Raw genomic sequence first — 14,260 nt, 5'->3', positions numbered from 1 at the left:
TGACTGCTAATGACTATTCCATGTAAATTATCACTTTTGGAACAAAAATAAGTGTGTTTAGAGTCACTTTAATGCCTGAAATTGGTCGAAATAGAAGCTTCTGAATAGGAGAAAAAGTCTGTAATAATGGCAATTTTGGTCACATTGAGGCTTTAAAAAGTAGTTATTCAACATCAGGCACATTCCAAATGACATTTTGAATCAATTTTTCTACAGTCCAAAAAATCAATTTTCTGATGAAAAACGATGACCCGTGACCTGTCGAAATTTCTCCAGATGGTCAGAAATGGGAATTTTTTAATGTTTAATTTTTTGACTGCTAATGACTATTCCATGTAAATTAGCACTTTTGGAAAAAAAATAAGTGTGTTTAGAGTCACTTTAATGCCTGAAATTGGTCAAAATAGATGCTTCTGAATAGGAGAAAAAGTCTGTAATAATGGCAATTTTGGTCACATTGAGGCTTTAAAAAGTAGTTATTCAACATGAGGCACACTCCAAATGACATTTTAAATACATTTTTCTACAGTCCAAAAAATCAATTTTCTGATGAAAAACGATGACACGTGACCTGTCGAAATTTCTCCAGATGGTCAGAAATGGAAATTTTGTAATGTTTAATTTTTTTAGTGTAAATGACTATTCCATGTAAATGATCACTTTTGGAACAAAAATAGGTGTATTTAGAGTCACTTTAATGCCTGAAATTGGTCGAAATAGAAGCTTCTGAATAGGAGAAAAAGTCTGTAATAATGGCAATTTTGGTCACATTGAGGCTTTAAAAAGTAGTTATTCAACATGAGGTACATTCCAAATGACATTTTGAATCAATTTTTCTACAGTCCAAAAAATCAATTTTCTGATGAAAAACGATGACCCGTGATCTGTCGAAATTTCTCCAGATGGTCAGAAATGGAAATTTTTATAATGTTTAATTTTTTGAGTGTAAATGACTATTCCATGTAAATTATCACTTTTGGAACAAAAACAAGTGTGTTTAGAGTCACTTTAATGCCTGAAATTGGTCGAAATGGAAGCTTCTGAATAGGAGAAAAAGTCTGTAATAATGGCAATTTTGGTCACATTGAGGCTTTAAAAAGTAGTTATTCAACATCAGACACATTCCAAATGACATTTTGAATCAATTTTTCTACAGTCCAAAAAATCAATTTTCTGATGAAAAACGATGACCCGTGACCTGTCAAAATTTCTCCAGATGGTCAGAAATGGAAATTTTTTAATGTTTAATTTTTTGAGTGTAAATGACTATTCCATGTAAATTATCACTTTTGGAACAAACATAAGTGTGTTTATAGTCACTTTAATGCCTGAAATTGGTCGGAATAGAAGCTTCTGAATAGGAGAAAAAGTCTGTAATAATGGCAATTTTGGTCACATTGAGGCTTTAAAAAGTAGTTATTCAACATCAGACACATTCCAAATGACATTTTGAATCAATTTTTCTACAGTCCAAAAAATCAATTTTCTGATGAAAAACGATGACCCGTGACCTGTCGAAATTTCTCCAGATGGTCAGAAATGGAAATTTTTTAATGTTTAATTTTTGGACTGCTAATGACTATTCCATGTAAATTATCACTTTTGGAACAAAAATAAGTGTGTTTAGAGTCACTTTAATGCCTGAAATTGGTCGAAATAGAAGCTTCTGAATAGGAGAAAAAGTCTGTAATAATGGCAATTTTGGTCACATTGAGGCTTTAAAAAGTAGTTATTCAACATCAGACACATTCCATATGACATTTTGAATCAATTTTTCTACAGTCCAAAAAATCAATTTTCTGATGAAAAACGATGACCCGTGACCTGTCGAAATTTCTCCAGATGGTCAGAAATGGAAATTTTTCAATGTTTAATTTTTTGACTGCTAATGACTATTCCATGTAAATTATCACTTTTGGAACAAAGAAAAGTGTGTTTAGAGTCACTTTAATGTCTGAAATTGGTTTACATAGAAGCTTCTGAATAGGAGAAAAAGTCTGTAATAATGGCAATTTTGGTCACATTGAGGCTTTAAAAAGTAGTTATTCAACATGAGGCACACTCCAAATGACATTGTAAATACATTTTTCTACAGTCCAAAAATTCAATTTTCTGATGAAAAACGATGACCCGTGACCTGTCGAAATTTCTCCAGATGGTCAGAAATGGAAATTTTTTAATGTTTAATTTTTTGAGTGTAAATGACTATTCCATGTAAATTATCACTTTTGGAACAAAAATAAGTGTGTTTATAGTCACTTTAATGCCTGAAATTGGTTGGAATAGAAGCTTCTGAATAGGAGAAAAAGTCTGTAATAATGGCAATTTTGGTCACATTGAGGCTTTAAAAAGTAGTTATTCAACATGAGGCACATTCCAAATGACATTTTGAATCAATTTTTCTACAGTCAAAAAAAATCAATTTTCTGATGAAAAACGATGACCCGTGACCTGTCGAAATTTCTCCAGATGGTCAGAAATGGAAATTTTTTAATGTTTAATTTTTTTAGTGTAAATGACTATTCCATGTAAATTACCACTTTTGTAACAAAAATAGGTGTGTTTAGAGTCACTTTAATGCCTGAAATTGGTCGAAATAGAAGCTTCTGAATAGGAGAAAAAGTCTGTAATAATGGCAATTTTGGTCACATTGAGGCTTTAAAAAGTAGTTATTCAACATGAGGTACATTCCAAATGACATTTTGAATCAATTTTTCTACAGTCCAAAAAATCAATTTTCTGATGAAAAACGATGACACGTGATCTGTCGAAATTTCTCCAGATGGTCAGAAATGGAAATTTTTTAATGTTTAAGTTTTTTGAGTGTAAATGACTATTCCATGTAAATTATCACTTTTGGAACAAAAATAAGTGTGTTTAGAGTCACTTTAATGACTGAAATTGGTCAAAATAGAAGCTTCTGAATAGGAGAAAAAGTCTGTAATAATGGCAATTTTGGTCACATTGAGGCTTGAAAAAGTAGTTATTCAACATGAGGTACATTCCAAATGACATTTTGAATCAATTTTTCTACAGTCCAAAAAATCAATTTTCTGATGAAAAACGATGACCCGTGATCTGTCGAAATTTCGCCAGATGGTCAGAAATGGAAATTTTTTAATGTTTAATTTTTTGACTGCTAATGACTATTCCATGTAAATTATCACTTTTGGAACAAAAATAAGTGTGTTTAGAGTCACTTTAATGCCTGAAATTGGTCGAAATAGAAGCTTCTGAATAGGAGAAAAAGTCTGTAATAATGGCAATTTTGGTCACATTGAGGCTTTAAAAAGTAGTTATTCAACATCAGGCACATTCCAAATGACATTTTGAATCAATTTTTCTACAGTCCAAAAAATCAATTTTCTGATGAAAAATGATGACCCGTGACCTGTCGAAATTTCTCCAGATGGTCAGAAATGGGAATTTTTTAATGTTTAATTTTTTGACTGCTAATGACTATTCCATGTAAATTAGCACTTTTGGAAAAAAAATAAGTGTGTTTAGAGTCACTTTAATGCCTGAAATTGGTCAAAATAGATGCTTCTGAATAGGAGAAAAAGTCTGTAATAATGGCAATTTTGGTCACATTGAGGCTTTAAAAAGTAGTTATTCAACATGAGGCACACTCCAAATGACATTTTAAATACATTTTTCTACAGTCCAAAAAATCAATTTTCTGATGAAAAACGATGACACGTGACCTGTCGAAATTTCTCCAGATGGTCAGAAATGGAAATTTTGTAATGTTTAATTTTTTTAGTGTAAATGACTATTCCATGTAAATGATCACTTTTGGAACAAAAATAGGTGTATTTAGAGTCACTTTAATGCCTGAAATTGGTCGAAATAGAAGCTTCTGAATAGGAGAAAAAGTCTGTAATAATGGCAATTTTGGTCACATTGAGGCTTTAAAAAGTAGTTATTCAACATGAGGTACATTCCAAATGACATTTTGAATCAATTTTTCTACAGTCCAAAAAATCAATTTTCTGATGAAAAACGATGACCCGTGATCTGTCGAAATTTCTCCAGATGGTCAGAAATGGAAATTTTTATAATGTTTAATTTTTTGAGTGTAAATGACTATTCCATGTAAATTATCACTTTTGGAACAAAAATAAGTGTGTTTAGAGTCACTTTAATGCCTGAAATTGGTCGAAATAGAAGCTTCTGAATAGGAGAAAAAGTCTGTAATAATGGCAATTTTGGTCACATTGAGGCTTTAAAAAGTAGTTATTCAACATCAGACACATTCCAAATGACATTTTAAATCAATTTTTCTACAGTCCAAAAAATCAATTTTCTGATGAAAAACGATGACCCGTGACCTGTCAAAATTTCTCCAGATGGTCAGAAATGGAAATTTTTTAATGTTTAATTTTTTGAGTGTAAATGACTATTCCATGTAAATTATCACTTTTGGAACAAACATAAGTGTGTTTATAGTCACTTTAATGCCTGAAATTGGTCGGAATAGAAGCTTCTGAATAGGAGAAAAAGTCTGTAATAATGGCAATTTTGGTCACATTGAGGCTTTAAAAAGTAGTTATTCAACATCAGACACATTCCATATGACATTTTGAATCAATTTTTCTACAGTCCAAAAAATCAATTTTCTGATGAAAAAAGGATGACCCGTGACCTGTCGAAATTTCTCCAGATGGTCAGAAATGGAAATTTTTTAATGTTTAATTTTTTGACTGCTAATGACTATTCCCTGTAAATTATCACTTTTGGAACAAAAATAAGTGTGTTTAGAGTCACTTTAATGCCTGAAATTGGTCGAAATAGAAGCTTCTGAATAGGAGAAAAAGTCTGTAATAATGGCAATTTTGGTCACATTGAGGCTTTAAAAAGTAGTTATTCAACATGAGGCACATTCCAAATGACATTTTGAATCAACTTTTCTACAGTCAAAAAAATCAATTTTCTGATGAAAAACGATGACCCGTGACCTGTCGAAATTTCTCCAGATGGTCAGGATTGGAAATTTTTTAATGTTTAATTTTTTGAGTGTAAATGACTATTCCATGTAAATTATCACTTTTGGAACAAAAATAAGTGTGTTTAGAGTCACTTTAATGCCTGAAATTGGTCGAAATAGAAGCTTCTGAATAGGAGAAAAAGTCTGTAATAATGGCAATTTTGGTCACATTGAGGCTTTAAAAAGTAGTTATTCAACATCAGACACATTCCAAATGACATTTTGAATCAATTTTTCTACAGTCCAAAAAATCAATTTTCTGATGAAAAACGATGACCCGTGACCTGTCGAAATTTCTCCAGATGGTCAGAAATGGAAATTTTTTAATGTTTAATTTTTTGACTGCTAATGACTATTCCATGTAAATTATCACTTTTGGAACAAAAATAAGTGTGTTTAGAGTCACTTTAATGCCTGAAATTGGTCGAAATAGAAGCTTCTGAATAGGAGAAAAAGTCTGTAATAATGGCAATTTTGGTCACATTGAGTCTTTAAAAAGTAGTTATTCAACATCAGACACATTCCATATGACATTTTGAATCAATTTTTCTACAGTCCAAAAAATCAATTTTCTGATGAAAAACGATGACCCGTGACCTGTCGAAATTTCTCCAGATGGTCAGAAATGGAAATTTTTCAATGTTTAATTTTTTGACTGCTAATGACTATTCCATGTAAATTATCACTTTTGGAACAAAAATAAGTGTGTTTAGAGTCACTTTAATGTCTGAAATTGGTTGAAATAGAAGCTTCTGAATAGGAGAAAAAGTCTGTAATAATGGCAATTTTGGTCACATTGAGGCTTTAAAAAGTAGTTATTCAACATGAGGCACACTCCAAATGACATTGTAAATACATTTTTCTACAGTCCAAAAATTCAATTTTCTGATGAAAAACGATGACCCGTGACCTGTCGAAATTTCTCCAGATGGTCAGAAATGGAAATTTTTTAATGTTTAATTTTTTGACTGCTAATGACTATTCCATGTAAATTATCACTTTTGGAACAAAAATAAGTGTGTTTAGAGTCACTTTAATGCCTGAAATATGTCGAAATAGAAGCTTCTGAATAGGAGAAAAAGTCTGTAATAATGGCAATTTTGGTCACATTGAGGCTTTAAAAAGTAGTTATTCAACATCAGACACATTCCATATGACATTTTGAATCAATTTTTCTACAGTCCAAAAAATCAATTTTCTGATGAAAAACGATGACCCGTGACCTGTCGAAATTTCTCCAGATGGTCAGAAATGGAAATTTTTCAATGTTTAATTTTTTGACTGCTAATGACTATTCCATGTAAATTATCACTTTTGGAACAAAAATAAGTGTGTTTAGAGTCACTTTAATGTCTGAAATTGGTTGAAATAGAAGCTTCTGAATAGGAGAAAAAGTCTGTAATAATGGCAATTTTGGTCACATTGAGGCTTTAAAAAGTAGTTATTCAACATGAGGCACATTCCAAATGACATTTTGAATCAATTTTTCTACAGTAAAAAAAAATCAATTTTCTGATGAAAAACGATGACCCGTGATCTGTCGAAATTTCTCCAGATGGTCAGAAATGGAAATTTTTTAATGTTTAAGTTTTTTGAGTGTAAATGACTATTCCATGTAAATTATCACTTTTGGAACAAAAATAAGTGTGTTTAGAGTCACTTTAATGTCTGAAATTGGTTGAAATAGAAGCTTCTGAATAGGAGAAAAAGTCTGTAATAATGGCAATTTTGGTCACATTGAGGCTTTAAAAAGTAGTTATTCAACATGAGGCACACACCAAATGACATTGTAAATACATTTTTCTACAGTCCAAAAATTCAATTTTCTGATGAAAAACGATGACCCGTGACCTGTCGAAATTTCCCCAGATGGTCAGAAATGGAAATTTTTTAATGTTTAATTTTTTGAGTGTAAATGACTGTTCCATGTAAATTATCACTTTTGGAACAAAAATAAGTGTGTTTATAGTCACTTTAATGCCTGAAATTGGTCGGAATAGAAGCTTCTGAATAGGAGAAAAAGTCTGTAATAATGGCAATTTTGGTCACATTGAGGCTTTAAAAAGTAGTTATTCAACATGAGGCACATTCCAAATGACATTTTGAATCAATTTTTCTACAGTCCAAAAAATCAATTTTCTGATGAAAAACGATGACCCGTGATCTGTCGAAATTTCTCCAGATGGTCAGAAATGGAAATTTTTTAATGTTTAATTTTTTGAGTGTAAATGACTATTCCATGTAAATTATCACTTTTGGAACAAAAATAAGTGTGTTTAGAGTCACTTTAATGCCTGAAATTAGTTGAAATAGAAGCTTCTGAATAGGAGAAAAAGTCTGTAATAATGGCAATTTTGGTCACATTGAGGCTTTAAAAAGTAGTTATTCAACATGAGGCACACTCCAAATGACATTTTAAATACATTTTTCTACAGTCCAAAAAATCAATTTTCTGATGAAAAACGATGACACGTGACCTGTCGAAATTTCTCCAGATGGTCAGAAATGGAAATTTTGTAATGTTTAATTTTTTTAGTGTAAATGACTATTCCATGTAAATGATCACTTTTGGAACAAAAATAGGTGTGTTTAGAGTCACTTTAATGCCTGAAATTGGTCGAAATAGAAGCTTCTGAATAGGAGAAAAAGTCTGTAATAATGGCAATTTTGGTCACATTGAGGCTTTAAAAAGTAGTTATTCAACATGAGGTACATTCCAAATGACATTTTGAATCAATTTTTCTACAGTCCAAAAAATAAATTTTCTGATGAAAAACGATGACCCGTGATCTGTCGAAATTTCTCCAGATGGTCAGAAATATATATTTTTTTAATGTTTAATTTTTTGAGTGTAAATGACTATTCCATGTAAATTATCACTTTTGGAACAAAAATAAGTGTGTTTAGAGTCACTTTAATGCCTGAAATTGGTCGAAATAGAAGCTTCTGAATAGGAGAAAAAGTCTGTAATAATGGCAATTTTGGTCACATTGAGGCTTTAAAAAGTAGTTATTCAACATCAGACACATTCCAAATGACATTTTGAATCAATTTTTCTACAGTCCAAAAAATCAATTTTCTGATGAAAAACGATGACCCGTGACCTGTCGAAATTTCTCCAGATGGTCAGGATTGGAAATTTTTTAATGTTTAAATTTTTTGAGTGTAAATGACTATTCCATGTAAATTATCACTTTTGGAACAAAAATAAGTGTGTTTAGAGACACTTTAATGCCTGAAATTGGTCGAAATAGAAGCTTCTGAATAGGAGAAAAAGTCTGTAATAATGGCAATTTTGGTCACATTGAGGCTTTAAAAAGTAGTTATTCAACATCAGACACATTCCAAATGACATTTTGAATCAATTTTTCTACAGTCCAAAAAATCAATTTTCTGATGAAAAACGATGACCCGTGACCTGTCGAAATTTCTCCAGATGGTAAGAAATGGAAATTTTTTAATGTTTAATTTTTTGACTGCTAATGACTATTCCATGTAAATTATCACTTTTGGAACAAAAATAAGTGTGTTTAGAGTCACTTTAATGCCTGAAATTGGTCGAAATAGAAGCTTCTGAATAGGAGAAAAAGTCTGTAATAATGGCAATTTTGGTCACATTGAGGCTTTAAAAAGTAGTTATTCAACATCAGACACATTCCATATGACATTTTGAATCAATTTTTCTACAGTCCAAAAAATCAATTTTCTGATGAAAAACGATAACCCGTGACCTGTCGAAATTTCTCCAGATGGTCAGGATTGGAAATTTTTTAATGTTTAATTTTTTGAGTGTAAATGACTATTCCATGTAAATTATCACTTTTGGAACAACAATAAGTGTGTTTAGAGTCACTTTAATGCCTGAAATTGGTCGAAATAGAAGCTTCTGAATAAGAGAAAAAGTCTGTAATAATGGCAATTTTGGTCACATTGAGGCTTTAAAAAGTAGTTATTCAACATCAGACACATTCCAAATGACATTTTGAATCAATTTTTCTACAGTCCAAAAAATCAATTTTCTGATGAAAAACGATGACCCGTGACCTGTCGAAATTTCTCCAGATGGTCAGAAATGGAAATTTTTTAATGTTTAATTTTTTGACTGCTAATGACTATTCCATGTAAATTATCACTTTTGGAACAAAAATAAGAGTGTTTAGAGTCACTTTAATGCCTGAAATTGGTCGAAATAGAAGCTTCTGAATAGGAGAAAAAGTCTATAATAATGGCAATTTTGGTCACATTGAGGCTTTAAAAAGTAGTTATTCAACATCAGACACATTCCATATGACATTTTGAATCAATTTTTCTACAGTCCAAAAAATCAATTTTCTGATGAAAAACGATGACCCGTGACCTGTCGAAATTTCTCCAGATGGTCAGAAATGGAAATTTTTTAATGTTTAATTTTTTGACTGCTAATGACTATTCCCTGTAAATTATCACTTTTGGAACAAAAATAAGTGTGTTTAGAGTCACTTTAATGCCTGAAATTGGTCGAAATAGAAGCTTCTGAATAGGAGAAAAAGTCTGTAATAATGGCAATTTTGGTCACATTGAGGCTTTAAAAAGTAGTTATTCAACATGAGGCACATTCCAAATGACATTTTGAATCAACTTTTCTACAGTCCAAAAAATCTATTTTCTGATGAAAAACGGTGACCCGTGACCTGTCGAAATTTCTCCAGATGGTCAGGATTGGAAATTTTTTTATGTTTAATTTTTTGAGTGTAAATAACTATTCCATGTAAATTATCACTTTTGGAACAAAAATAAGTGTGTTTAGAGTCACTTTAATGCCTGAAATTGGTCGAAATAGAAGCTTCTGAATAGGAGAAAAAGTCTGTAATAATGGCAATTTTGGTCACATTGAGGCTTTAAAAAGTAGTTATTCAACATCAGACACATTCCAAATGACATTTTGAATAAATTTTTCTACAGTCCAAAAAATCAATTTTCTGATGAAAAACGATGACCCGTGACCTGTCAAAATTTCTCCAGATGGTCAGAAATGGAAATTTTTTAATGTTTAATTTTTTGACTGCTAATGACTATTCCCTGTAAATTATCACTTTTGGAACAAAAATAAGTGTGTTTAGAGTCACTTTAATGCCTGAAATATGTCGAAATAGAAGCTTCTGAATAGGAGAAAAAGTCTGTAATAATGGCAATTTTGGTCACATTGAGGCTTTAAAAAGTAGTTATTCAACATCAGACACATTCCATATGACATTTTGAATCAATTTTTTCTACAGTCCAAAAAATCAATTTTCTGATGAAAAACGATGACCCGTGACCTGTCGAAATTTCTCCAGATGGTCAGAAATGGAAATTTTTCAATGTTTAATTTTTTGACTGCTAATGACTATTCCATGTAAATTATCACTTTTGGAACAAAAATAAGTGTGTTTAGAGTCACTTTAATGTCTGAAATTGGTTGAAATAGAAGCTTCTGAATAGGAGAAAAAGTCTGTAATAATGGCAATTTTGGTCACATTGAGGCTTTAAAAAGTAGTTATTCAACATGAGGCACACTCCAAATGACATTGTAAATACATTTTTCTACAGTCCAAAAATTCAATTTTCTGATGAAAAACGATGACCCGTGACCTGTCTAAATTTCTCCAGATGGTCAGAAATGGAAATTTTTTAATGTTTAATTTTTTGAGTGTAAATGACTGTTCCATGTAAATTATCACTTTTGGAACAAAAATAAGTGTGTTTATAGTCACTTTAATGCCTGAAATTGGTCGGAATAGAAGCTTCTGAATAGGAGAAAAAGTCTGTAATAATGGCAATTTTGGTCACATTGAGGCTTTAAAAAGTAGTTATTCAACATGAGGCACATTCCAAATGACATTTTGAATCAATTTTTCTACAGTCCAAAAAATCAATTTTCTCATGAAAAACGATGACCCGTGATCTGTCGAAATTTCTCCAGATGGTCAGAAATGGAAATTTTTTTAATGTTTAATTTTTTGAGTGTAAATGACTATTCCATGTAAATTATCACTTTTGGAACAAAAATAAGTGTGTTTAGAGTCACTTTAATGCCTGAAATTGGTCGAAATAGAAGCTTCTGAATAGGAGAAAAAGTCTGTAATAATGGCAATTTTGGTCACATTGAGGCTTTAAAAAGTAGTTATTCAACATCAGACACATTCCAAATGACATTTTGAATCAATTTTTCTACAGTCCAAAAAATCAATTTTCTGATGAAAAACGATGACCCGTGACCTGTCGAAATTTCTCCAGATGGTCAGAAATGGAAATTTTTTAATGTTTAATTTTTTGACTGCTAATGACTATTCCCTGTAAATTATCACTTTTGGAACAAAAATAAGTGTGTTTAGAGTCACTTTAATGCCTGAAATTGGTCGAAATAGAAGCTTCTGAATAGGAGAAAAAGTCTGTAATAATGGCAATTTTGGTCACATTGAGGCTTTAAAAAGTAGTTATTCAACATGAGGCACATTCCAAATGACATTTTGAATCAACTTTTCTACAGTCCAAAAAATCAATTTTCTGATGAAAAACGATGACCCGTGACCTGTCGAAATTTCTCCAGATGGTCAGAAATGGAAATTTTTTAATGTTTAATTTTTTGAGTGTAAATGACTGTTCCATGTAAATTATCACTTTTGGAACAAAAATAAGTGTGTTTATAGTCACTTTAATGCCTGAAATTGGTCGGAATAGAAGCTTCTGAATAGGAGAAAAAGTCTGTAATAATGGCAATTTTGGTCACATTGAGGCTTTAAAAAGTAGTTATTCAACATGAGGCACATTCCAAATGACATTTTGAATCAATTTTTCTACAGTCCAAAAAATCAATTTTCTCATGAAAAACGATGACCCGTGATCTGTCGAAATTTCTCCAGATGGTCAGAAATGGAAATTTTTTTAATGTTTAATTTTTTGAGTGTAAATGACTATTCCATGTAAATTATCACTTTTGGAACAAAAATAAGTGTGTTTAGAGTCACTTTAATGCCTGAAATTGGTCGAAATAGAAGCTTCTGAATAGGAGAAAAAGTCTGTAATAATGGCAATTTTGGTCACATTGAGGCTTTAAAAAGTAGTTATTCAACATCAGACTCATTCCAAATGACATTTTGAATCAATTTTTCTACAGTCCAAAAAATCAATTTTCTGATGAAAAACGATGACCCGTGACCTGTCGAAATTTCTCCAGATGGTCAGAAATGGAAATTTTTTAATGTTTAATTTTTTGACTGCTAATGACTATTCCCTGTAAATTATCACTTTTGGAACAAAAATAAGTGTGTTTAGAGTCACTTTAATGCCTGAAATTGGTCGAAATAGAAGCTTCTGAATAGGAGAAAAAGTCTGTAATAATGGCAATTTTGGTCACATTGAGGCTTTAAAAAGTAGTTATTCAACATGAGGCACATTCCAAATGACATTTTGAATCAACTTTTCTACAGTCCAAAAAATCAATTTTCTGATGAAAAACGATGACCCGTGACCTGTCGAAATTTCTCCAGATGGTCAGGATTGGAAATTTTTTAATGTTTAATTTTTTGAGTGTAAATGACTATTCCATGTAAATTATCACTTTTGGAACAAAAATAAGTGTGTTTAGAGTCACTTTAATGCCTGAAATTGGTCGAAATAGAAGCTTCTGAATAGGAGAAAAAGTCTGTAATAATGGCAATTTTGGTCACATTGAGGCTTTAAAAAGTAGTTATTCAACATCAGACACATTCCAAATGACATTTTGAATCAATTTTTCTACAGTCCAAAAAATCAATTTTCTGATGAAAAACGATGACCCGTGACCTGTCGAAATTTCTCCAGATGGTCAGAAATGGAAATTTTTTAATGTTTAATTTTTTGACTGCTAATGACTATTCCATGTAAATTATCACTTTTGGAACAAAAATAAGTGTGTTTAGAGTCACTTTAATGCCTGAAATTGGTCGAAATAGAAGCTTCTGAATAGGAGAAAAAGTCTGTAATAATGGCAATTTTGGTCACATTGAGGCTTTAAAAAGTAGTTATTCAACATCAGACACATTCCATATGACATTTTGAATCAATTTTTCTACAGTCCAAAAAATCAATTTTCTGATGAAAAACGATGACCCGTGACCTGTCGAAATTTCTCCAGATGGTCAGAAATGGAAATTTTTCAATGTTTAATTTTTTGACTGCTAATGACTATTCCATGTAAATTATCACTTTTGGAACAAAAAAAAGTGTGTTTAGAGTCACTTTAATGTCTGAAATTGGTTTAAATAGAAGCTTCTGAATAGGAGAAAAAGTCTGTAATAATGGCAATTTTGGTCACATTGAGGCTTTAAAAAGTAGTTATTCAACATGAGGCACACTCCAAATGACATTGTAAATACATTTTTCTACAGTCCAAAAATTCAATTTTCTGATGAAAAACGAAATTTCTCCAGATGGTCAGAAATGGAAATTTTTTAATGTTTAATTTTTTGAGTGTAAATGACTATTCCATGTAAATTATCACTTTTGGAACAAAAATAAGTGTGTTTATAGTCACTTTAATGCCTGAAATTGGTTGGAATAGAAGCTTCTGAATAGGAGAAAAAGTCTGTAATAATGGCAATTTTGGTCACATTGAGGCTTTAAAAAGTAGTTATTCAACATGAGGCACATTCCAAATGACATTTTGAATCAATTTTTCTACAGTCAAAAAAAATCAATTTTCTGATGAAAAACGATGACCCGTGACCTGTCGAAATTTCTCCAGATGGTCAGAAATGGAAATTTTTTAATGTTTAATTTTTTGAGTGTAAATGACTGTTCCATGTAAATTATCACTTTTGGAACAAAAATAAGTGTGTTTATAGTCACTTTAATGCCTGAAATTGGTCGGAATAGAAGCTTCTGAATAGGAGAAAAAGTCTGTAATAATGGCAATTTTGGTCACATTGAGGCTTTAAAAAGTAGTTATTCAACATGAGGCACATTCCAAATGACATTTTGAATCAATTTTTCTACAGTCCAAAAAATCAATTTTCTCATGAAAAACGATGACCCGTGATCTGTCGAAATTTCTCCAGATGGTCAGAAATGGAAAATTTTTTAATGTTTAATTTTTTGAGTGTAAATGACTATTCCATGTAAATTATCACTTTTGGAACAAAAATAAGTGTGTTTAGAGTCACTTTAATGACTGAAATTGGTCGAAATAGAAGCTTCTGAATAGGAGAAAAAGTCTGTAATAATGGCAATTTTGGTCACATTGAGGCTTTAAAAAGTAGTTATTCAACATCAGAC

Source organism: Triturus cristatus, chromosome 9 (assembly GCF_964204655.1).
Source record: "Triturus cristatus chromosome 9, aTriCri1.1, whole genome shotgun sequence".
NCBI lineage: Eukaryota > Metazoa > Chordata > Amphibia > Caudata > Salamandridae > Triturus > Triturus cristatus.
The sequence above is the reverse complement of the archived record's forward strand: the minus strand, read 5'-3'. Positions refer to the sequence as shown.